Raw genomic sequence first — 6,944 nt, forward strand, 5'->3', positions numbered from 1 at the left:
TGGTAATTTAAATCCATTTTTCCCCCCCCCCTTTTTTTCAAGACCCTTTCCCCCCAACCCCCCCCAAAAGATTTAAAAAAAATTTTTTGGGTAACTTGTTAATGGCAAATTTTGCGGGAAAGGGGGGAATTGTGTTTCGGCACTTTTTACTGTCGTAATAGAAAAATTTAAAATTGTTTTTTTTGATTTTGGGGGGGGGGGGGGGGGGGGTAGGGAAAGGGGGGGAGGGTATAACAATGATTTATATAATGATTATTGCTATTATTATTATTATTATTATTATTTTTTTATTATTTTATTATTGTTATTGTTATTATTGTTGTTTGCTTTTTTGTTTTTTGTTTTTTAAATTTTTTTATTGTTCTTTTTTTTTTATTATCATTTTCGTTGTTTTAGTTTTTTTTTTATTTTTTAAACTTTAACCCTTATTTTTTCGGGATATTACTTGGTTTATGTTAATTTTTTATTCCCAAAATCATCATCATTATTTAAAAAGTTTTTTTAGAATTTATAAAGGCAAACTAAAGGGGGAAAAAAAAAAAAAAAACGAAAAAAAAAGGTAAAAGAAAAAAAAAATCCCCTTTCTTATAATTTTCAAATTTTTCTCCATTCTTTTTCCTTTTTTTTCCCATAAAAACTAGGGCTGCTGATTAACTTTTTTTTTTTTAATATGAACAAAAGTTGATAGTCATTCAACGAAATAAACCATTTAAATACTAAGATTTACCCCCCCCCCCTTCTTTTCCTCCCTTGCCTTTCCTCTTTCCCCTCTCTCTCCTTTTCTTTACCTTTCTACTTCCCACTGTCTCTTCTTTCTCTTCCACCCTTCTTCCTCCCCTCCTTCCTTCATTCCTTCATTCCTTCCTTCCTTCCCTCCCTCCTTCCTTCCTTCCTTCCCTCCTTCCTTTCTTCCTTCTTTCCCTCCTTCCCTCCTTCCTTCCTTCCCTTCCTTTCCCTTCCTTCCTTCCCTCCTCCCCTCCTTCCCTCCTTCCTTCCTTCCCTCCTTCCTTCCCTCCCTCCTTCCTTCCCTCCTTCCTTCCTTCCCTCCTTCTTTCCCTCCTTCCTTCCTTCCATCCTTCGCTTCTCCCTCTCTCGCTGCCGTATGAATCAACCTCAATATAATTTTCCGGGATGTTGGGAAGGTCCCCATTACTCCAAAAAGGGCAGCACTTGTCAAATTTTTTGGGCCCTTTGGGAAAATGGAGGCGTCGGGCATACAGACACTGATTGAGAACGGGGATACTACTTTTGGATGTAGAACCGGAAGCAACATCGGATAACACCGGGATAGAACACGTGAAACAACATGCGGGTACAGCACGTAATAAGACGCGTTACATACGTGGATGCAGACCAGGGATACACACGGGGTATAGTCCCCGGAAAAAGACACGCCAGGGATGCACACTAATAGAGACCGAACACAGTGGATTTCACCGAGATACACACCGCACCAGATGCACCGTGGAAAGACGCGGATACCCGTGGATAGAGACGCGGATACACACGAGGATACAGACATGCGGGTACAGACACGTAGATAGAGACGCGATTACATACATGTGGATACAGACACACGGATAAAAACACTGATATAACCCGATTAGGTAGGAAATCAAAGGCCGGATAAGCAGGGTGCATGTGAACCCCCTTGTATACTACAATGGTGCCCGCTTCTATAATAATTACAAGTACAGTACAAGTTCTGACGCCCCTTCCTCTCTCTCTCTCTCTTCTCTTCTCTTCTCTTCTCTTCTCTTCTCTTCTTTTTCCCCCTTCTCTTCTTTCTCTTCTCTCTCTTCTTTTCCCCCCCCCTTCTCTCTCCTCCCTCTCTCTCTCTCCTCCCCCGCCCTTCTCCTCTCCCCTCCTCTTCTTCTTTCTCTCCCCTCCTCCTCTCTCTCCTCCTCTCTCTCTTTCTCTCTCTCCCCCTCCCCTCCATCTCTCTCTCCCTCCCTCCCTCCCTTCTTTCCTTCCTCCCGCTTACATATACACATGCCCACCCATACAAAAAAAGAAAAGAAAAGAAAAAAACACACACACATGTCCCTATCCACTCAACACATGAGACCTCCCACCGCCGCCTCACCCCCCACCCCCGCCCATCCCCCCCACCCGCCCCCCATCTCAAAAGAGTGGCTCTTCTTGAATTACAAATTCATTGAAGATGACTTACAGGTTCCTCACAGTCCCGAGAGAAACAGCGGAAGGGGGGGAGGGGGAGGGGGGGAGGGAGGTTCAGTAGGTCGCCGCCAGATGTCTCCCGCGGCGCTTTTTGTTGGATCTATTCCTAAAGTTGCTTTGCTCGGGTCCCTGTGTGCCCTGTGTATGGGATGGGGTGGGGGGGGAGAGGAGGGAGGGGGAGGGTGGGATGGGCGAAAGCACTTGACGGCAGTTCCTTTCTTTTTCCCTCTCCTCCTTTTTCTGTGGCGCTGTCTTCGTGTTCGGTTCCCTCTCTCTCTCTCTCTCTCTCTCTCTCTCTCTCTCTCTTTCTCTTTCTTTCTCTCTCTTTCTCTCTCTTTCCCTTTCTCTTTCTCTCTCTCTCTCTCTCTCTCTCGTCCTCTCCTCGTCTGTCTCTCTCTCTCTCTCTCTCTCTCTCCTCTCTCTCTCTCTCTCTCTCTCTCTCTCTCTCTCTCTCTCTCTCTCTCTCTCTCTCTCTCTCTCTCTCTCTCTCTTGCTTCCTTTTCTTCCACCTCCTCTTCTTCCTCCTTCACATGCTTCCTTTTCTTCCTCCTCCTCCTCCCCCACTTGCTTCTCCTCCTCTTCTCCGCTTCCTCTTCAGCCTCCATAATTTTCCTCTTTTCTTACAATCTTTTCGTGTAGCTACTTTTTCTTCACTGGTGCCGCGAGCAGAATCACAGTTGCAGAGTAACGTGCAATAAATCAGCGTATTGCATGGGAGGGAAAGTTTCCATGAAACGTTGCGTTGCAATTAGGGAGGCATTCTGCTTCGAGTCACTCGCCTGGGAGTCATTGCGAGTTTTACTTGTATTATTTATTTTTTTTTCGTTTTTCCTTCTTCCTCTCCTTCCTCAACTTTCGATCTCTCTGGACTCACAGCCTAGCCGCTCTGCCTGGTCTATTTCTCTTTCTCTCTTTCTCTTTTCTCTTCTCTCTTTCTCTCTTCTCTTTTCTCTTTTCTCTTTTCTCTTCTCTCTTTTCTCTTTTCTCTTCTTTCTCTTCTCTTCTCTCTCTCTTTCTCTTCTCTTCTCTTCTCTTCTCTTCTCTTCTCTCTCTCTCTCTCTCTCTCTCTCCTCTCTCTCTCTCTCTCTCTCTCTCTCTCTCTCTCTCTCTCTCTCTCTCTCTCTCCTCTCTCTCTCTCTCTCTCTCTCCTCTCTCTCTCTCTCTCTCTCTCTCTCTCTCTCTCTCTCTCTTCCGCTCTCTCTCTCTCTCTCTCTCTCTCTCTCTCTCTCTTTCGTTTTTTTCTCTCCCATCTCGTCGTGTTCTAATTAGATGTATTTTCCTATTTATCCCTTTCTACGTATATTATCCCCTTCGCTTGTACATGTTTTTATCTCTCTCGTCTTTATTTTTCTCTTCCCCTGTTCCTCCTTATTCCACCTTCCAGCCTTGTATTAATTTACGCCCGTTTTCCCACAGTTGACTTCCTGTTCAATTTTTTTCCTCGTTTTTTACGTTTATTTTACTCTGTGGAAGTAAAGCGATAACGAAATACGAGTGAGATATGAACGAGGAAACATCAAAGGAAAGAAAAATTAAGAAAGAAGGAGAGGAAAAAAATATATGTATGTATGTACATGGTAAGTAAAGAATGAAAAAAAATATGTATTTGGAAAAAAATGGAGCAATATATACGGAGAACTGGAGGAAAATACACGAAAAAAGACCAGGCTATTCCGTGTAGAATGAAGCACAAAACTACAATGAACTTCAGAGAGAAAGAATGAACGCGTCAGTCCCTCTCCGTTCGTGGTAATCTGGAGTGGGAATGGGAATTTAAAGAAAAAAAAAGATTGAAAAGGTATCTTTAGTATTGTCACCACAGGTCGAAAGATTGTTTGAAGTGGGTTTGTGTTGTTGTCTTTACTATGATTCTCATTATTATCACTATCACCATTATTTGTCTCCTCCCCCACTATCACTCCTCCCATAACTCACCCCCCCCCTTCCCCCAACTACCATCCCTTTGCCACCACCACCACCACCCCCACCACCTCTATCTGTCCCGGTTCTCTCCCCCCAAATCACCCCACTACCCAACCCCCTTCCCCAAACCCCCCTATAAACCCGGGTCTAAACCCCCCCTCCCCTCCCCTCCCCTCCCCACCTCCACCAAAATCAGCAGTATCACCACAACCCCCTCCCCCCTTCAACCACCACTACCACTATCACCACAAACATCCCCCCCCCACTCCCTTCCCTCACCCCCCCCACCCCCATCAGCACGAGCGAGTCCAGGCGTGGTTGGGTGACTTCGGCTGCCACACAATAACAAGCGTAGAGTAAACACAGCTTCCGGGGAAAACAGCTGAGGGGGTAGTCATAAACGAGGTTTCGGGAAGGCCTTTTTGCTTACCCAAAATAAGGGGCGGGTTCACAACTTTTTTGTCCTGGGGGAGTGGAGCGGGGGAAAAGGGTCGGGGAGGGGAGAGGGTGGGGGTTTGGGGGTGAGGGGGTATTTGGTGGGGGGGGAAAGATGGGGGGTTTTTGGGGAGGGGGGAAAAATTGGCGGGGGAGGGAAAAAGATGGGTTGGGGAAAGGGGGGAATATGGTGGGGGGTTTTTGGGGGGGAAGTTTTTTTGGAGGGTTGGGGGGATTTTTAGGGGGATAGGCGGGGGGAGGGGGGGGGAATTTTTTGGGAAAGGGTTTTTGGGGGAGGGGTTTTTTAAGGGTTTGGGGAAAAGGGGGGAAGGGGGAAAGGGGGGGGGAGGGGGGAGGGTTTTTTTGTGGAAGGGGAGGGGGTGGGGGTTGGGGAGAAAAGGGGGGGAGGGTTTTGGGGGGGGGAAAGGGTTGGGGGGAAGGAGGGGTTTTTTTAAGGGGGATGGGGGGAGGGGAGAGATGGGGGGGGTTTTGGGGAGAAAAGGGTTGGGGGGGGATGGGTGGGGGGAAGGGGGGAGGGTTTGGGGGGGGAAGGGGAAAAGGGTGGGGGGAGGGAGAGGTTTTGGGGTTGGAAGAGGGAAAGGGGGTGGAAAAAAAAAAAAATTTTTTGGGAAATAAATTTCAATTTTTTTTTGCGAAAGGGGGAGGAAAAGGGAATTGGGGGAAAATTCTGGTAGGGGGGGTGAAAGGGTAAAATTTTTTTAAGTTTTGGGGAAAATTTTGATGATTTTTTACTTTTTTAAATTTTTAATTTTTTTGGGCCCCAAAATTTTTGTTATGGTGGGTTTGGTTTTTAAAGTAGGGCCTTCCCTTTTTTATTTTTTTTTTTTCTTTTCTCTTTCCTTCCCCCGCTCCTGCCCCCTCTGTCCGTGTTTAAATTTTCATTTATTTTTTTCCCTCCCTGTTATTTTTTCCCCGCCTTTCTCATCTCTTTCTTCTCCTTTTATTATCTTTTTTTTTTTATTTTTTTTGGGGTTCCCCCCCCCTTTCCCCTCCTTCGCTTTTTCCCCCTTCTTCTTTCCCCCCCCCCCCCCCCCTCTCTCTCTCTCTCGTCCCTCCTTTCTCTCTCTCTCCCCCTTCTCTCATCTCTCTCTCTCTCTCTCCTCTCTCCCATCCTCCCCCTCTCCCCCCTCTCCGCCCCCCCTCTCCCCTCTCTCCCCTCTCCCCCTCCCCCTCTCTCTTCTCTCTTCCTTTCTCCCCTTTTTTCCCTTTTTCCTCCCCCCTTTTTCCCTCCCCCCCCAACCCTCTCCTCTCTCTTTTCTTCCTTTTTCCCCCCCCCCCCCCGCCTCCCTCTCTCTCTCTCTCTCTCACCCCCAATCCCCCCCGGTTTTCTTCTCCTCTTTTCCCCTCTAAATCCCCCCACCCCTCCCCTCCCTTCTCTTCCCGTTTCCTCTCCTTTCCCCTCCCCCTTCCCCACCCCTCTTCCCTTCCTTTCTTCCTCTTTCCTCCCTCCTTCCCCTCCCCCCCACCTTCCCCCTCCCCTCTCCCCTTTTCTTCTCCCCCCCCTCCCTCTCTCTCTCTCTTTTCTGCCCCCTCGTCCCCTCTCTCCTCCTTACCCCTCTTCCGCCTCTCTCTCTCTCTCCTCTCTCTTTTCTTTCTCTCTCTCTCTTTTTCATTTCCTCCCCCCCCCTTTTTTTCTCCTTGTCTTTTCGGCGCTCATAATTTTCCCCAAAAAGGTCGAGAAAAAAATGCAGGGGTTTGGAAATCCCTTTCTTTTCCCACTTCTTTTTAAAACTTTATTCCCCTCATGATATAGGAGAGGGAAAGGGGGGGGGGTGGGGGGGGGTGGGGGGGGTGGGTAAAGGGGGGAAATTTGGGGGGGAAGGGGGGGAAGGGAGGTTTTTTTTTGGGGAAGGGTGGAAAGGGAAAAAAAGGGGGAAAAGGGGAAAAAAGGGGGGTTTTTTGGAATTTTTTTGCTTTTCCTTCCCCTTTTTGAGGGGAATTCTTTTAAAAGGGGAAACCCCCTAAATGGCCGCCCCCCATTCTTTAATAATTTTTTTTCTCTTTTGAAATATGTTTTTTTTTTCACTTTTTTTAAAATTCCCCCCCTCCTCCTCTCTCTCTCCCCCCTCTCTCTCCGTCTCCCCTTTCCCTCTCCCCCCTTCTCCTCTCTCCCTCTTTTCTGCCTCTCCCCTCCTCTCTTTTCTCTCTCTCTCCTCTCTCTTTCTCTTTTCCCCTCTCTTTCCCCTTTTTTTCCTTTTCCCCTTTTCTCCTTTTTTCCCCTTCTTTCTCTCTTTTTCCTCTCTTTTTTTCTCTTCCCCTTCTCCCCCCCCCTTCCCTCCCTCTCCCCCCCCCCCCCCCCCCCCCTCCCTCTCCCCCCCACTCTCCTCTCCTCCCCTTTCCTTTCCTCCCCCCCCTTTCCTTTTCCCCTCAGCTCTCCCTCCCCC

The sequence above is a fragment of the Penaeus monodon genome, chromosome 5 (assembly GCF_015228065.2).
Source record: "Penaeus monodon isolate SGIC_2016 chromosome 5, NSTDA_Pmon_1, whole genome shotgun sequence".
Classification (NCBI taxonomy): Eukaryota; Metazoa; Arthropoda; class Malacostraca; order Decapoda; family Penaeidae; genus Penaeus; species Penaeus monodon.